The sequence below is a fragment of the Canis lupus genome, chromosome 36 (assembly GCF_048164855.1).
Source record: "Canis lupus baileyi chromosome 36, mCanLup2.hap1, whole genome shotgun sequence".
NCBI classification, from domain to species: domain Eukaryota; kingdom Metazoa; phylum Chordata; class Mammalia; order Carnivora; family Canidae; genus Canis; species Canis lupus.
The window spans coordinates 3,911,498-3,931,052 of NC_132873.1; the positions used below are offsets into that span (position 1 = coordinate 3,911,498).

A 19,555-nucleotide genomic window follows, 5' to 3' on the forward strand; every position below is an offset into this window, starting at 1 on the left:
ACTCACGTAATCGGTGGTTAGTGGAACCAGAAAGGTCTTCTGACTCACAGACCAGAGCACAATATCCAATTTATTTTGCTGCCTCAGCGAGCTTTAAACAATGCCTGCTATCAGCTTACAGAGGAGAGTGAAACCACTCTGGGAGTTTCACTGCATTGATTCACTATCGGTGACTTCCTGGAGCCTCTGGGATCAAGTCCAGGCTCATCTGCATAGCCTTCAAGGCCCTTCCCAAGCTGGCTCCACCTGCCCAGAGCTACACCATTTCCCAGAACGTCCTTCAGGTTCTTTCTTGACTCTTAAACATTTTGAAATCTACACAAATGTTGTCTTTATTCCATATATTTTTTGAATCCACCAAAATATTCAAATAAACTATACATTTATTTTCTCAAGGGTTTAGGCTTAGAGTGAAATTCAAGGCCTAGAAAGGTGCCATGTTTATCCTCTGGTTTGGGGGACTGCCCTGCCAGAGCCTATGGGAGCGAACCCTAAATTGAGAGACAGGGCATTTTATTACACTATCCACACGCTTGGGGCAGGAAATGTTTCATTCTTCTTTGTAACGCAAGCACATGCCTCAGATATATGTCAGCCAAGTATGGATAGATGGACTGGTAGATGGAGGGATGGATGAATAAATTGTATAAAGACTAGGAAATATGCAGAGCAAAGAAAAAAAGCTGCATTTGTCTATCATTTATTATTTCTAAAAATATATTCTATAATTAACCTTATGGTCCCTCTATCTTTTACACAATGTGGCAACCTCTGTTGACATAGATAGGAAAATCTCATATATAGTGTGAAAATAAAGAGCACATTCATATGACCCTATTTGGCAAAGACTCAATAAAAAACTTCTAAATCTGAGTTACCTCACTAATCTCTCTCTGGGTATTAAAAAGAGACTTTTTTTAAAAACATAAATAATGTAGGAAATATTTTTTTGTTCTCAAAATCTCTAGGGGCTATATTTGCTGTTCATTGGTTATATCTATTCTAAACTATGGCCTTTGCTAAAATTCAAATTTCTTCCATTATCAAGTAGACAATAGATGGGTTCCAGCAAAAGGTGAGTATAAAACAGATTATCATTGACTTCTAGTTTGGGAGAAAAAAAAAAAAAGAAGAGCAGAAGAAATGCATTCTCATATAATGAATTTAAAACCATTTCTAAAAAATAAAGAACACTCTGGGAGCAAGGAGTTGCAGTGGGCATCACGGGATGGTCAAAAAGGAGGGAGACTAAGGGGCTGGTTGAGGGGATGGTCCTCGAGTGGCAAAGTAGAGCTATTATGTTACAGATCCCTGAAGAACCTTCCAGGAAATTTCAAGTGACAGTCCCTTTTCCCTCCGACAAAAATTGCAAGGAAAGTTACCTAAATGAGCTAATTCCTCAGGGATTGATGTTTTCTTTATTAAAATATGTATACATGTTATAATGATTGTATATAGGGAAGAAGAGAGAGTAGGAGAGAGAGGAAGAAGGCGGTAGAAGTGTCTGTGTGGTTCCACTCTGTGCAACTTGCCATGGGCAGCTTCTAGCCTCCGCAAGGTGAGCTCACTCATCCCCGGCCATAGCTTTCAGTCTGGAGGACGGTGGAATGTCTGCAGCTGAAACTGGATGGGGGAAAATAAAGTCACAATGCTAGAATTTGTGGACATTTTGAAATCTCGGTTGTTTTTTTTTTTTTTTTATCTTTTTCTTTTTAATGAGAATGTTGGTGAAATCAAGGACATCTACAGAAATTACAAATCAAGTCATTTGGTTAGCCTGAGAGAATTAGAGAGTCTTACATGCAATATAGTTTGCTCATAAGGGGGAATACTTAGCTCGTACAGATACATTTTAAAACAAATTGCTTTTGATTTATTTATATTTGTTTTTATTTATATGTAGCTTTTAAAAGATTTTATTCAGTCACTTATTCGAGAGAGAGTGCAAGCAGGTGGGGAGGAGCAGTGGGAGATGGAGAAGCAGACTCCCCGCTCAGCAGGACCCCCCCCCCAACAAGGGGCTGGATCCCAGAATCCCAGGATCATGACCTGAGCCCAAGGGCAGACCCTTAAGCGACTGAACCACTCAGATGCCCCTTTAATTTGTACAGAGGAAAGAAAACCAATATTTAAGGGGGGTGCTATGGCTATGAAATGTTTTACCTTTCTTTTTTTTCTTCCCTCTTTCCCATCCCTCCTTTCTTCATGCCCCCCTCCACCCCCACCTCCCAACATTCTCCTTCAACACCTTCTCTCTTTCTCTTATTTTCCCTGAACAATTTGGACTAGAAGCTTTCAAGATTGAGTCCATTGCTTTCAATTAACTTGCTGTGTAAACTTGGGTGAATCACTGACTCTTTCTATAAATTAGAAGACTGGCATTTGTCCAGGTGATATTTCTCTGTCTATGACATTTCTCTTCTTTCCAGATGCCCCTCCGTGTGAGCGTCCCCTGGTGGATGTGGTGTAGCTCTAGAGGCAGATCTATCTGAACAGAGGAACTAAGGAACACTGTCTGGGGGGTAGGAGAGCTGATCTATTCAGCAATCAATATGTGTAGCAGTTTCTGGGCAAACAAGAATGAGAGCTCCCAGTTCTGGGGGCTAGTGGAGACCACGTCCCATGGTGCTTCTTAGAAAGGGGTGCATTATCTTGTATTTTGTTACTCTAACTCCTCAGCATTTTCTCCCCTCCTTTCAATTATCACGTCAGTTTTCTCTCCTTTACCATCCTCCAAAATCCTCTCCCATCTTATTTAAACCTGGTGGATTTTCAAGTCTTTCTTCTTCAGCTCAGCCTTGGAACTGGCCCCATCCGCCTCTCTGATGCTTCTATGGTTGTTTTCCACCTCCAATCATCCTTTACCCCCAGGCACTAGGAGTCTGTTCTTTTTGCTACACGAGCTGCACCTTATAATCATCTTACATTATGCACTGTCTTGTCCCATGGTATCAATTCCTGAATTACTGAGACAAGAAGTATCCTCTAGTTAAATCGTCTCTCATTCCATGTATATGGCAGACTGAGACCTGTATAAGTTACCTTTGTTTCCAATTCAAGAATTCTTGTTCAGTGGATGATTCTAGCATCTCCCATGTGAAACTCCTTGTTTCACTCCTTTTCCACACCCCTACATTGCTTGTACCTTAGTCAACTATCTCCTACCAATTAAGCTTAAGTCATTACACACTGAAGAGCAACATAATAATTTGCAGAGAGGACTGAGTGTCTCAATTATTTTGTTCCTTATTTAATGCTCTTCGTTTTAGCAGACCTATGATCTAATGAAAGGATAACTTATATCTCACTCTAAACTCAGGTCGTCTTATCTATATTCTTTGTGTTCAACAGCATAGATGGACAAAATTGTCCTACATTTGCTTGGTGGTATAAAAACAAAATCCGCTAGCAATTCTCATATTTTAAGCACGACTTGGTACCAAGTTAATGCCAATGTGTTGCTGATTCTAAAGAGTGTCACATAAATCTGATGGTGAACAATTCTCTCTTGCTACTGAGAAGGGGGGAAAAAAGAGCATATTGATTTAAATTCCAGCAGGACTAGAACAGTGGTCTATAAAATGACCCTGTGTGGTGTCTCAAAACTTATTTCTCTTCATATCTTTGTTCCTGGAAAATAATTTCCTCTACCTTTATTCGCCTCTCTAAAATTGCTCTTTCAAAGTTGGCCGAGAGAAATGCATCCATTTTCTTCATCAAAGCCATTATAGCAGGCTGAAGTATTTAGGGAACAGTACTGCAATTCACTTTGAAATGCATCACAAAAATAAGATGGATTGATGTACAGATAGAAGAATGGACAGAGAGACAGATATGTGAAAAAGAAAATGTAGTAAAAATGTTAACAGTAGAATCTAGGTGGACGGTATTCAGATGTTCACTTGAAAAAATTCAAACTTGGCTATACGTTTGGAAATTTTCAGAATAAAATGGGAAAAAAAGACATTCAAAGGAAAAGAGTCATTTCCCCACTCTCCTAGTTCATTTGACAGCACCAGCCCTCCGGAGTGCTGCAGTGTTTCCTCTCCACTGATGTGCAAATGGACAAGCCTTCACGTTGCAAGGGTGTAATTAGGGCGCCAGTTTAGAAATTTGGCAGTCTGTGTTAAAAGGGAACATTTTCTACTTTGTGCTGTGCTCATCAAAAGACAAGATGAAACACACTCTTTTGTCATGATATTTTTGCATTGTAACCTGATGAAGTTTAAATTCAGCTAGCTCCAGCATGCTTCTGCAGGCTGAATTCTTCTCTCAGTATCAGCAAAGCTCACCTTTGCAAGAAGAAGAAACTGAGTAGGAGAGAAATGCTTAGTACCTTTATATATATATATTATATATATAAATTATATATATAAAATAGCATAATTATATATAAATATATATAAATATAATTATATATAATATATGCTTAACATTTTTTAAAAAAGATTTTATTTATTTATTCATGAAAGACACAGAAAGAGAGGCAGAGAAACAGGCAGAGGGAGAAGCAGGCTCCATGCAGGGAGCCTGACGTGGGACTTGATCCCGGGACTCCAGGATCACACCCTGGGCTGAAGGCGGCGCTAAACCGCTTGAGCCACCCAAGCTGCCTGTTTAGCATCTTTTTATATACATCTATACATATATATACATATATGTGTGTCTTAACGTTATAGACACATATAAAAATATATACATATATATGTGTATATATATATATATCCTTGATAATGAAAATGTGGGTAGAAACAAATAAATGACAGCAGATCCCAGAAGAAATCATAACCATGAAAGAAGGGAGGATATTAAGGAACGAGAAATAAAACTGAGTGTGAATCCTGTTTAGTCCATATAGATTCGTATAATGGATTAAAAGAGGTCATTATAAAAATTCACATAGTATCTAACATGATAATGACTCTGCAACATATTCAGATGGTCCATAACAATGCGTCACCTTGATTAAAGCCAGAATTATTTTCCTTTTCCTGAATTCCATTTATGAAAGAGCAGCTGATATCTGGTTCATTGTTTAAGCCAGCTAGGGAAGGGAAAAAAAATGTCTACTTTTAATTCCAGGGCCAATTATTGGTAATATAAGATCACATTACCTATCCAGTTACCTTTCTGAAAGGGATATGCTTTCCCTGGCTATCTGAAAATGCTTACTGTTATCAAAGACAGTGTCTAGACAAGCAATTGACCTTCTTATCATGACCTAGAGCTGTCATTGTCATTTCTCTCACTTTACCTTAGGCAGAAATGGTATATATAAAAAGCATGTCACATTAAAAAAAAATTATTTTTTCAGGAGAATGCAGACCATTATTCCTTCTTTTCTCTTTTAATCTTAAAAATTATCTGAAGTTGATTCATTTTTATGTTTTATTTTTATTTTATTTTTCTCCAAATAAATACTATTTAAAACAACAATAACAACCACAAACTTGGACAAAGGTTCTAGAAACATCCTGCAGAACAAGAAGAAAAATACGAAAAGGGAAATTCAAACTTGGCCAGCTTCATGGTCATTCGTTACAATGTCAGAGACATTGTGTTTGATGGACAAAATTTTGGCCTAATTTTATTTCTCTGATAAACTTTAATGATTTATCAGCTACAAGTGCCAGAGCCACTTTAGGATTTTGATTGTGTTGTTTAAAAATAAAGAATATAAATTTCTCTGTATCATAGATTTTCTCTGTTTTATATGATAATTTTAATACACCCTTGAAGGTGATTTTAATACAGATACTTTCTCTTTAAAAAAGATATCTTCTCTTAGATTTTTATTTCAGGTGTTATACTTATTTATTAATTTTTTAAAAATATTTTATTTTATTTGTTTTAGAGAGAGAGAGAGAGAGAAGAGCCAGAGGAAAAAGTAAAAACAGAAGCAGACTCCCTGTTGAGCAAGGAGACATAGGTACATAGGTCATAGGCAGGACCTCGACATAGGTCATAGGCAGGACATAGGTCTCGATGGCAGGACCCTAGGATCATGACCTGAGCTGAGTGCAGATGCTTAACCCACTGAGGCATCCAGGTATCCCTACACTTATTTATTAATCATCATTTTTAGGTATTTATTTGATATTCTGTACTAAGCAATTCTTAAATACTTAACATCAAATTTATTACATCTTACATAGAGTATTTAACATCTTCATTGAAAATATTTAAACCTTATTTAACTCTGTCCTCTTTATGAAATCTTTTTTGTGTTTTTTCCCCTCTGTTAGCTTCCAAAGTGGGACTAAATACTAGGTTGTGAATGAGTTTCTTAGGTGCTCATTTGTCATGAGCAAAGTTTTCATAAGGAGGATATTTCTGATAAGAACATGACCAAAACACTGTACTAAATATCTGGTGGTTTCTCTGGTCCTCTGGTGGTTTCTCAAAGGGTAACCAGAAGTAACAATGCTTTTTTTTTATTTTTATTTTTTTTATTGTTCTTTATGACATGTTCCTGGGTATTTCTTTCTCTCTCTTGCTCCCATTTCTCTCTTTCTTGGCTCCCTCTTTCTCTGTGAGTCTCTCCTTTCTCTCCCTGTCTCAAACTCACTCTCTCACTTTCTCTCAATAATTTTAGAACCATCTAACAGAGTCCATAGTTGAAAATATAAGCCAGGATTGTTCTCTCAGGATGAAATCATGTGTGAAAGCATCCATAATTATCCAGTAATTATGTCATATTCTATGTATGTTTTTTCTCTAATTATCTGGAAAAATCAGACAGAGGCTTGGATCATCTTAGCAGTTGTATAAAATGCCCACTATGTTGCTAGTGTAGACATGCAAAGGGTACAACCGACGATTTGATGGAGATTGACACTGATTATCTTTAATATATAAACATTCAAACATTTTTTTTCTCTAAAATGTCAAACATTTTGTGTGTGTGTGTGTGTGTGTGTGTGGAAAGTAGGTTGCAAAGGATAGTGGTTTTTTGCTACTGTCTCCATGTGGTTCTTCCAAAATATGCTTCTATTGTCTCTAGTGGAGGAGGAGGAGGAGGAGAAGGAGGAGGAGGAAGAAGGGGAGGAGAAGGAGAAAGAGGAAGAGGATGAAGAAGTAGAGGAGGAGGAGAAGAGAACAATTATGATCATTAAGGTAAAGAGTATTTGAATATCTCTTGATTATATTTAAAGGGCTTTCAAACAGAGTACCCCACAGACCCTTCAAGAAATTTTTGAGACTTACATGTTATGTGAAGAGGTAAAGGAAAAGTGCCAGAGAGCTGATAACCCATTCATAGCACATATAGGTATAACAATAGCCCAGAAACATAACAGTCACTTTTACACATTTCAGTGAATTCAGCGGTGACATTATCTTAACAGGTTTTTCTACAGTATTAAGCTAGGCTATACAGCAATAATGATTGCAGCCTTGAATATATGATACACAGGTATTTGCTGTGATCATTTTAGTACTTTATTTTTTGCCACGTGTACAGGATATCTCCACTTTTCACAATGTAGCCTGAGTCATAATTTGGAAATGGGATTGGCATAATCAGGAGTTGCCCACCCCCTTGCACCATTGTATCCATGGCAATATAATATTGGCTGCTGGATGTGAGTGAACTGTGAACAGAAAGCCTCCGCGGTTCCCTCTTCTCTTCTAAATGAGCTATTAGAAGATCATGACCAAGGCCACTGGCAGAGTAAACAAGGACTGAGGAACTGGCTGTAGGTGGCACCATCTGCGCCAATCTAAAATCACCCTTTAACAATCTGCTAGGCAATTATGGAGCTGGATGGGGTACACTTGTAACAGTTCAAGTCATGAAAAATAAAATAGAGAAAAGTAATATCTACGTTATTTAATCTGGTTGGCAGTGGTTTAAAGTAAATCTTTATTCCAAATAATTTTGCTACTATCATCAGTTTGGATTGTCTTTTTAGAGCCCAAGACACAATGGCATAACTTAGGGCAATCTAAGTTTCTGTTAATCGAAGTAGGAACAGAGTGTATCGGCCCCATTCACATTTGCATGTTCGTACATTAGCAACATAAAGAGATGCCAAAATATTGTTAACTTCTTGAGGGCCATTTTGGAACTTGAAAGCCAAGATTTCTCCAGTTCCATTCGCTCTTTCTTCCCCTACCCAATTGCGACTTCCTTTTTAAGAAGGGAGGAGGTCCTCGTCTTAGAATCTCTGAAGAATTTGTAATTCTGAGGGTGGATCATAAAATGTATGCTTTTTTTCTTAAGCTTAAGAAGAGGAAATTTTTCACATGTATCTGCCACATCTGTATGAACACAGGAGGAATTTCTCATGAGTTGATAACTCTTTTTATATAGTATTACTGATGTATTCATTTTAAATATCTTATAGGTTTTAATAAAGTTGGACTAGTGATAGGAGTTCATAATAGGAAGCAACAGAAATTCTCCAGGTTCATTGGAATAATGACTAACTATAGCTTAATCAGCCACATTTGCAGACCAAAGAAAGGGGGGGGGGGGCACCAGCAATGAGACAAGATAAAAGCAGGACAAGCCCAGGAGGTTCAGGACCCTGCCAGGAAGTGATGGGCTACTCTCCTGCTGAACACATCTCCAGTGAAGCGCTGCAGGGCAAATGGGGACCAGAGGATTCATCCTACTGCAGAAATACTTTCCCTCGAGTTTTTCCCACTGTGAAGTAACCAGGTATATTCTCTCCCTCAAATTTGAAATCTTAACCAAGAAAGTGAAAAGTCTCTGAGTTTTTGAGCTTTCTGGGGAGATCTAAGTCCAGAGTGTCTACCAAAGAGAAGATGTGAGAATGGTTTCAAGTCCTGATTAATGTAAGCAAGGTGGGGGCTGGGGGACAGGAGTTGGCCAGGAGCTCAAATCTTCACTTTTCCTTTCCACTGAAGTGTAAACTCCTGGAGGATAAGACCTGAATCTGGATTGCTCAACACTTTATTCATTTATTCATTCATTCATTCCACATAATGCAGTTGTTGGTATATCACAGGTACTTAAAAATACATGAAGAATGAACAAATTGAATGGTGAATTAATTGCCCCAACACTGAATGTGTGATCTTAGGCAACTCAATGTTCCTCAGTTTCCTCACCTGATGAATCATGGGTTGGGCTCCTTGCATCTCTGAGCATCCTAAATTTTCCGTATTCTGTGATTCTGCTTCCTTTATAGGTATTTGTAGGCAAGAAAGGATGGTGGAGTGTTCAGGGGTGAAAGGTGGTGAAAGAAAGAAAGGGAAGGAGAAAGATGAGCAAGTTTTTCCCAGATGACCACAAGCTCCCAAGTACAAGACAGGATGATTCCATTCACGGAAAAACTCTCCCATTCTCTGCTCTCACTGCAGTGACGTAGCCCCTCGTGTTACACTATATTTACTGCAAAGTTGGTTTCAACAGCAACATAATGACTTCCCTTCAACAGCCCCACTATATAAGGAGGAGAAGCTATGTCTCTTTCTTCAAAACATGAGCCAAGTCCCAGCTCCTCTATGAATTTTTTTCTGGGATTGGCCTAATTCTTTCTTATCATCTTCCTAAACATGTAGATGGGGCTACCATGTTTGTCCCATTCAGGATCTGCTTCCCATCACCCAGTTTTGTTCAGCCTCTGATGCCCATCAGGAGCTGCTCCCAGCACCAATGCAGCAGTCCTCCACTTGCTCAATTTTTGTTGATGACAAAGTTATAAAATGAAATGCAATTAAAATTGTACTGTTACTTAAAGAGATGCCAATACTGTTAGTATCAATTAAATGTTTACTGGAACATTTTTTTCTAATGAGAAAGGGAAAGGATGATTGATTACCAACCATGGAAGGAGTTTTGTTGTGGCTGAAACCAAAAGGAGTTGGAGCCAGTCAAAACCTGGTTTCAAATCCAGAACCTTCTATTTACCAGCCACGTGACCTAGGAAAGGTACTCAATCTGTGAGCTTTAGTTGCCTCGCTGTAATGCCGAGGTACTAATAGCTTCCCCATAACTGTTCTGCAGAGTTCTGTGCCTAGCATGAGTATGCAAACTATGTGTATTGACTCCTCACATCACCTCTTCCCTCCTGAAAAGGAAAGAACAACTCTTTCAGAATTCTTCTCTTGTGCTGTGGCTATACAGGGGCTAGCATGAAGCCAAGATGTGAGAACTGAAGTGATTGAAAAGGCAGCCGTGATAGCTATGGAACTAGTAGAGTGGAGAAAGGGTAGAATGAGAAGTGAAATTAGGTAGCTTAACTCCTAAAAGCTCAAAATAGCTTCTCATGGTTTTTAAGCATCTCCCTCAAAACCTAATCTCAACAGTCTATCCAGAGTACATGAAACACTTTGGCATAATCTCTTACATTCCACTGATGATGTTAGATATCATGTTTGGCACTGACCAGAGCCATTTCATTTGGAGATAACTAAAAAATTATAATCCTTACTCCAAAGAGTTCAAATGGAGATACCTAGGATGCCACATACGCAATAAATCATGATACCATGTATTAATGGCTATAATAAAAGTATGAAAAAGGTGTCATCGAAGGTTGAATTAATTTAACCTTTCAAATTCTCAGTTAAAATGACAGTTGGAAGCATAGATGCATTATGACGAACATAACTTATACCACCAACTTGTAAAAATGTAGTTGGAAATGGTAAAACCTGAGCCAGCCGAATTAATGGCCATGAAGCTGGTCAATAATGTAAGGTCAATGCCAAATAAAAAGGATGCTAAAGATCATGGTTTGTGATTACGCCTAAGTGACTCCTCGTCAACATTCCTCTAACAACATCTACCAATTACTCTTTATGTTATTGTGTTAACACTGCTAAGTATCATTATCCACAAATAAGATTTTGAAATACCAGGATTTAGGGCCTTTCACAAAAGATGCTCAATGTGAGACCCGAGTACATCCTTAGAGACAGGATTGCTGATCAGCTCTTGATATTATATCTTAGGAAGCCACTCTAGTTGAGAGTGTAAACAGCAGAATCAGGAACACATGAGCTGGAGTCCCAGGTTCATTCTTTCCTAGCTGGATGACCTTGCATGAGTTACTTAACTTGTCCGAGCTCCAATTTCCTCACTGATTCAAAGGTGTTGATGCATTTCCTTAAAATGCTGTTTTAATGTTGGAATGAATTAATTCTTATAAACCCTTGGAAAATAAAACAGGCTCAATAAACAGCTACCATTGTCGTAGTTGTTAGGCTTATTTTTGGAAACATTGGCCAGGATCTGGGTAACTACCAAAAGACGGAACGAGCTGGGAAAGGCTCAGAGCAGAATTGAGAGCTGCACTTTATGATAGAAGGAAATGAACTTGAGTTCTTGCTATGGGTGGCACTGTGCTAAGTACTGTTATATTTTAAATTTTAAATTCTTTTTCCACATATTCCTCGCAATAACTTTGCAAGGGAGCAACCAGAGCTAATGACTGAGCCCAGGCTCTTTCCTCCGGAACAGGGCAGCTTCCACTACACTGGGTCAGGCACTGCTAAGAGGATGGTCTTTCCTGCAGTGGCTTAATGTGCCAAAAACACCAGGGCAGTGATTCCCAGGAACCTAGGCTGGCAGCAGGAGGAGGCCTCGCTCTCAAAAATCCATCAGTGAGGGATCCCTGGGTGGTGCAGCGGTTTGGCGCCTGCCTTTGGCCCAGGGCGCGATCCTGGAGATCCGGGATCGGGTCCCGCGTCGGGCTCCCGGTGCATGGAGCCTGCTTCTCCCTCTGCCTGTGTCTCTGCCTCTCTCTCTCTCACTGTGTGCCTATCATAAAAAAAAAAAAAATTAAAAATCCATCAGTGAGAGTGAGATGTCAGACATTAAGCTGGAGCTCAGGGGAGGCTCCAGGAGAGGAATGCAAAAACAGAAGAACATGACCCTCATCCCAAGAGGACTAGGAAGAAAGTTAAAACAGGCACTCAGACTCGGGAAACCATACAGAAATCTGGGGAAAACAGCAAGGTACAAGGGCAGGGGGCAACGCATCTTCTGCGAAACACAGATGTCAGAACTGAGAGCCCCGAATATTAGCAAGGAACATTAGCAAGCTAACTGGATACCACTGAGTAGGGTTTTTATTTTATCTTACTTTCAGCCGCTGAACCTGGGTGTTAGCTATTAATTTATTGCCTCTCAACCCTTTGACATATGCTGTGAGATAAACAGTGAAATTCCTTTAAATGGGTCTTTAAAGTGAGCATGATGTTAATCTTACTCAGTAAGTTGTGCTGGAGAGACACACAAGAGGAAGAGGCTCCCTACAGTTTATGGGGTGCTGGCTGGACAGTGAGGCATGTAGATGGAAGAAGATCCAGTAGAACCTGGCCCGGCTACAGATCCTGGGATCTTACGGTTACTCTTAGATCATAGTTAATAACTCTTTATATTAAACTTCTTCGGTTCAAACCACTGTAGGGTTTCTCTCTCCTCACTGGACCCATTCTGCTGTAGTCCCTTTGTCTTTATGAAATTTGACCTAAAACTCAGTAGACTAGAATAACTCTCAAACTCTAAATGGTCATCTACAAAGCCATTGTGACCTAGATGCCTCCTTTCCTTCCAACACATACTTCCCTTCCCTTGATTTCTGAATATGCTGTTTCCCTTCTGGCTTAGCCCCCTATAGTGGTCAGATGGTAGTGGTCTACTCTCTACCTGGAAAGCTCTCTTCCTGATCTTTCTAGCAGAGCCTTGCCCCTCCCCAGTATAGCACCATAACTGAGGCACCTTTTCAAATCGCTGTTTATAAGTGCTTTATTAATATTCTCATAGAATTATCACTTACTAAAATATTTTGCTAATATTTGCACCCACCCGCACCCTCCACCTGCACTCCCCAACCCCTGTTCCAAAAGGGTAGAGATCATGCCTGTCACTTCCGGCACCACCAGCATGTAGCACAGTTCCAGCACATGAAGGGGCTCAGCAAACATTTGTTAGATGAATGAATGGTAATGTGGAGCTCTAATGGAAACTTCCATGCCAAAGACTCAGCCCTCTTCCCTTCTTCCACACTACCCTTCTGTGGCCACTAAGGCATCTTAGTGGGATCCCAGGACTCTTAGAAACTGTCCAAGGGCATATGACAAGAGCTTCTTAATTTCACTTCCCTCTTAAAATCATGATTGTTCTTTGAGGCAGGTCTTCAACATAGCTGCCAGCTCTGAGGAAAATAAGATGCAGAGCCTGGGGACTGGGCTACACCAGGAAGATTCCTAGGGGTCATGTTGAAGGACTAGAGTCTAACTCTTGCTTTTCATTATGGCAGATAGCCTACTTACTACTATAAACAAGAGATAGAGTATATGTGCCATTTATTTCAATTTATTATTATTATTATTATTATTATTATTTGTCAATGGGAGATTTTAAAGTAAAAGACCTCTAAACCTAGAATCATAAGTTCTTAGATCAGAGGAACTCCAGCTAGGATTCTGGCTCAGTGTAGCCTCCTGCTTGACTTATATTTTGACCATCTACTTCCAAGAACTACAATAATTATTTATTTCAAACAATAGTGAACGGAGACCTTCGCCTGCCCTCTGGCCTGGTGAGAAGGTGCTGATGGCTGTTTTGGGAATGGGGGGTAAAAGGGTCACTTCAATAGCAGAGGTAACTGTGACCACAAAGAAAGTGAAAACATGAGCTGTCAGGTTGTCAGAAAGAGAGAGAAGGAGTGGAATGAAGCCATGCAGTCCTTTGGGCAAGCCCTGGAGGAAGGGTTTAAAGAACTTGTAAAATCAGAGGCACCTCTTGGCCACCCCCACTACCCTCCAGGCAGGCTCTGAGGTCTGAACCCAGAGGCAAAGTAAGAATAACAGAAATGACAAGCCAGGATACAAAAGGCAGAGTGTGGACCAGAGTTTTCTAGACTAAAGCTATGATTGCACCTTCTACCTCTCAGGAGATACTCTCTGAAATCCACCTTTGTAGAGGTTGTCCTGTAAAAGAAGACAGTGAGTCTCAGAAGTTGACAATTTATTAATCAAATCCTTAATATCTAGCAGTCGATATTTTCTGGGTGACTGCAAATTCTCAGCCCTATCCATGGACATCCGTAGAAGATAACTATGGTGTTTATTATCCCACAGATCTGACTTACAAATTAGATGATTATTTAAAGCATAGTGGAGAAAAGGCATAGCTTCTTTTTCTTTTTACTATAGCTATCAAGTATAGCTGTAGGCAGTTCATAGGAGACACAACATGATGTCCTTAATAGCTTTGTTTTCTTTGATGATAATGACACAATTATTCCTAATTATTAGCAATGATAATAGCTAGCATTCACTGATCACCATGTGCCAGACACCTTACTTCACCATTTGCACGCATAAGCCTCACAAGAATCCAGTGAGGCAGACAGTATTACTCTTACTTTTGTGCAGATGAGAAAACTGAGACTTGAGGAAGCTAAGTAATATGGCCAAGGTCCCAGAGCTAACAGGCTGGAACACTGCAATGCAGACCCTATGTTGCTGCCTGGACTCTGAAACCCATTAATCTTCTTGACATACTCCGCCAGCCATGCCGTCAGGAAATGGAAACTCTAGGCACAGTGCATGCATGAGTTCAGAAGAACATGAAAGCCTGGTGCAACAAGAAGAAATTCCATATGGCCAACAAGTAATATCTGAGGAGGAGTCAGTGGGAGTTAGGGGACTGAAGGGGCGATCAGGAGCCAGATTTTGCAAATGTGATGTATGGCATGAAAAATGTTTGGTTTTTACCCTACAGGCAGTTGGGATATTTTGGATTTTGCATTCTGAGCAAGGCAGTGTGATATTTAAATGTAAATTTGGAAAAGTTGCTGCATTGGGAAGGAGGGACATTGGATGCAGGAAGTAGAGTAGTACAGGTGTTGAAATGGTCCAGCGAAGAGGTGGTGGGAGCCTGAATTAAGGCAATGGCTATGGGGATGGCATTAGAGCCAGGAGCACATCTAAAGGCGGTAGACTCAAACACACTTTGTGATTGATGTGATACAGGAGAGTGAGAAAGCAAAGAATCAAGGGTAACTGGCAGGTTTTCAATTTGGACAGAACGGGGAGCAACAGAGGGATTTGAAGCGATGCGTTGTTTGGCTGCAAAGTGGGAAGTTGGTAGGTTCTACTTGGGGCATGCGAGTGTTGGATGTCTATTTCTTCCAGGCCAGTGAAGACAGAAAAATGTGATCTAATATTAGTACAGCAGAAGTGGGGACCCATTGATATTCACATGAACAATCGTGATATCAACAGGTATTATTTGCTTTCTACTTTCAGAAAATGCCCATGTCTCTAAAACTGCATGAAGTTTTTAAAAACTGGATGAGAAAGCAAACCTATGAAAGGCAAAATACCTTTGTAATATAGTAAACAACTTGTTCTAATTTAAATGAAAAAAGTAAAAGGTTAGACATGATCCCGCTGTGCTCCCCTCAACAAGCCACAGCAAGCAGAATGCATTTTGTCATAGTGGGGTGGCAGTGAAGTGTTCAAAAGCACCATAAAAGTAGAAATCTCCAAAAAGTAATGCAGGTGTCTAGGTCAAATGCAAATAAAGAAGTATGCAAATTGAGCTATACTTGACTACAAAATCAGATGCTTAAGAACATTTCAGGAGAGTGAAGTTTAGTCTCACGAAATTCACCCGGTCCTCATTATAATATGTTTCCCATTTGTGCCATTCATTCAATGTACTAAATGCATGATGGGGCTCCAGTTAAGTAGATTTAGAAGCTGATTATGCTACATTAAATGTATTCACTTCAATTTTAGCAAGATTTTTTTTCCTTTAAAAGGATTATTAAACCAAGAAAAGTGGAAAGAAAGATAGAAAATAAAATATCCTTTGGTGATGCTATAACAAGATGAGCAAATAGAATGCCTTCATGATATCATATAAGAACATATGTCCTCACTCACTTGATTTATCTTTTTATTTTACTTTTTAAAATATTTTATTTATTCATCTGAGAGAGAGAGAGAGAGAGAGAGAGAGGAGTGCAGGAGCAGGAAGGAGGGTCCGTGGGAGAGGGAGAAGCAGACTCCACTGAGGAGGGAGCCCGATGTGAGCCAACCCGGGACTCTTGCCCGGGCTTAACTCACTGAGCCACCCAGGTGCCCCCTCAATCACTTTATTTAAATAACTAAGGAATACATTTCAATTCCATTAATTGCTCGTTTGCTGTACTCAACACCTTCTGTACACATTATTCACCCCCTAAGACTGTATTTCTCTTGAAATACCTATTTTTTGCTATAAACTTATGAGTTTTTTTTCCTTTCAGAATATATAGGACACTCAAAATTAAGAAAAAACAATTATCAGAAAAAACACTCTTGCAGGTGTTTAGAAGAGTTGGCCCTGCCATTAAGAATGAATTTCATCAACGAATGCCTTAATTAATACCCTGATCTCAAAAATGAAGATGCTGAATTGAATTACATTATATGATCTCTAGGTCTCTCCTAGCTGTTAAAAATACATGTTTCTGGGAAAAGTTCCTTGGATACTATAATTTGATCCTGCCTTCAATCAGCTTCTATTTAAATTTGAAAAAAGAAAATGTAGAGATCAACATTATATTATCTATCTGCACTTACGGCTTTATCTTTTTAGATGAATTATATTGTATGTTCATCAAAGCTCCCCAAGGTTCTGTAGTTTGGAACATAGTACATCTCGTTTGTTCCTAAATGATGCCAGAAGTGAAGCAGCCAGAGAAGAGAATGATTGACAAGAAAAGAGAATTTCAACCGTGTATCAACTCTGTCATAATTTTACGTGGCCTGAGTAGCCTAGCCTATGTCCTTGCAGAGAGCCCTTTTCATGAAGTAATTTTCTTTTTAATTAGAAAGCACATTCCCTTCAATAGGACTTAGGACCATCTGCTTGCATTTATGATGGGTATAAGAGACTGCGTATGAGTCGCCCACCATTTTAAAAATTCATACTAATCACTATAGCGATGATCATGTTTTATAGTATACTATGTCTTATTTTATAACAATCCTTTAATTTAAAAGGGCACTTATGACAAATGTAAAAAATTTGTAAAATATACAGAATAAGCAACTTGCCCAAGCTCACATTGCTCCTAAAGAGTCAAGATTCACCCATTTTCCCATTCTTCAAATGTTGACAGACACTTCAGGCACATGGACAGTTTCTCCTTTTCCTTTTTCTTCATTGTCTTCTTCTGGAACAATCTAATCTTCATTTTAGGGCTCAACTTTTCTTTCATATTTTCTGACTCTAAATGTTCTACATTTTGGGGTTTTTGTTTGTTTTTAAACATTTCCTTCTAACCTTTCTATTGGCTTCTTTCTATTTTGACAAATATATTTTAAAAGTCCAAGAGCTCTTTCTTGTTTTCTGATGACTCCTTTTTAATAACATATTAAAACACAGTAAATAAAAAGTGTATTTTACTTCATATGTGTAAAATTTCCTTCAAGTTTTATAAATATTGCCTAGACTGTTTTTTGTCCCTCTGTTCCTGAATCACCTCATTTCCCTTTTTTTTTAATTTTTTTTATTTTATTTTTTCTTTTTTTTTTTCATTTCCCTTTTGATAAGTTTTTCTATTTGTACAGATTATTTCCTCAAAGCCCCGATGATCCTTTGTTATCTTTTCACATTTAAAATGTGGCAAGAGAAAGGCTTATTGAGGACTAGGTAGGCTTGGGTGGAGTTTATTTGCTGGATGCTTTAATTTAGCACAAAAGGGTCTGAGTTCACCATGATACTGGAGGCACGCTCCCTTAGATGGTGGAATGTGAAGGGTTTTTCTCTAGGTCACTGGCACTGGTCACTATTTACATTATTTTCTTCAAATAATACCTTCCAGTTCTACAGGAAAATAAAGACCAAAACCTGTATTTCATTTGCTGTTATTTTGACAGGGGAGTAAATATTTAACAGTCATGTTTTTTGTTTGTTTGCTGTGGTGGTTGTTTTTGTTTGTTTGTTTGTTTGTTTTTTTTACATTTTTAAAATTTAAATTAAATTTGCCAACATACAGTATAACACCCAGTGCTCATCCCATCAAGTGAGTCAGGTATTTTTCAAACAGGTATGAGAAAGGGTCTGTTAGCCACCCCGTATGCAGACATGTTGTTTATATCTCTGATTCTTGACCTACTTCTCAACTCTCTGCTGGTCTTGGTTCTCTGATAGGCAGGTCGGTCCATCTCCTGTCCTGACCACAGCAATCTCACTGTTGATACTCTAAGTAGGTAGGTAGTACCCACTTCTTGTTCTTAGGATTTTATAAAACTTACATTTATTTTAATGGACATAGGCTAGGCATTAAGACTGGTTCTGCTTCAGGTATAACCTCCTTCCGTATGTCAACTTCCTGTAGGATAAAGGGGCCTTCATGTAGGTGAGGAATGTTGGAAAATGAGCCCCAACACTTAAGTCTGCAATCCGCCATATGCAGCGAAGGAAGTGGGCTGCTTCCTGATTCAAGTCTTCTACTTCCTGTTGAAATTCCAACTAATTCCTACAACAGTCTTGAGATAAGTATTGTGTTTTGTGTTTTCAGGTTACTTGCAGTACAAAGATGATGGAGACCAGTGTAAGTTCAAGCTTTTTGAAGTGCTTTTATGTTCTCCCTTCAAAATTAACTCTTCTGTTCATACAGGAATAGATCTCCAGAAGTCTAATGTGCAATCCTATGATTTTTATTCAAAGCAAAATATGCATTAAACACTACATTTTTCTTTATGATTCTGTTTTTATCTCTTGTTGGATTGTTAGCTATAACTCTTTCTTTAAATTAGTGGTTGCAGGGCACCTGGCTTGGTCAGTCAGAAGAACACGTGACTCTTTTCACCATCCTCATTGGTGTGAGGTGGTATTTCATTGTGGTTTTGATTTGTATTTCCCTGAAGGCAAGTGATACGCGTGCATTTTCTCATGTGCTTGTTGGCCATGTCTGTCTTCTTTGGTGAAATTTCTGTTCATGTCTTTTGACTCTTCATCTCAGGGTAGTGAGTTCAAGCCCCATGTTGGGTATAGAGCATACATACATACATACATATGTATGTATATACTTTAAAAACGGTGTATTCAATCAATCACTGGTTGCTTTAGTCTATAGTATACAGTTTAACTTGTCACAATCTATCTTCATGTGTTATTATTACCACTTCACATCTTATATAAGAACCTTACAGTAACATCCATATCTCCCTTCTTACCTTTATGCTATTATTGTCATATTTTTACTTTCACATATGCTATACAACTGACATTACACTTTTATAATTACTTTTTAAAGCTTAATTATATTTATTTTTAAAAAGATTTTATTTATTTATTCATGAGAAACACAGAAAGAGAGAGAGAGGCAGAGACATAGGCAGAGGGAGAAACAGTCTCCACACAGGGAGCCTGCTGTGGGACTCGATCTGGGGACTCCAGGATCACTCCCTGAGCCAAAGGCAGATGCTTAACCACTGAGCCATCCAGGTGTCCTGCACTAATTTTCTTTAAAGAGATTTAAATGAGAAACTTTTATTATTTTTTTCCTATGGAATTACTGGTTTTGGTTCTTTCCTTTACTTTGCATATATCCATATTTACATCTAGTAA

At 38.8% G+C, this 19,555-nt stretch overlaps 1 long non-coding RNA gene across 2 annotated transcripts in view; it reads right to left on the reverse strand.

The window, feature by feature from the left end:
• Positions 1 to 19,555, reverse strand: part of LOC140625430 (uncharacterized) — a 76,728-nt gene that overhangs the window by 50,268 nt on the left and 6,905 nt on the right. Inside the window, exon 3 of one of the 2 annotated variants that reach the window (XR_012024772.1) lies at positions 1,407 to 1,623. The exons of the other annotated variant lie outside the window; for it this stretch is intronic. This is a non-coding gene — a long non-coding RNA (uncharacterized lncRNA). Of the gene's footprint in view, positions 1 to 1,406; positions 1,624 to 19,555 lie in introns of those variants that run through there. 2 annotated transcript variants of the gene reach the window in all.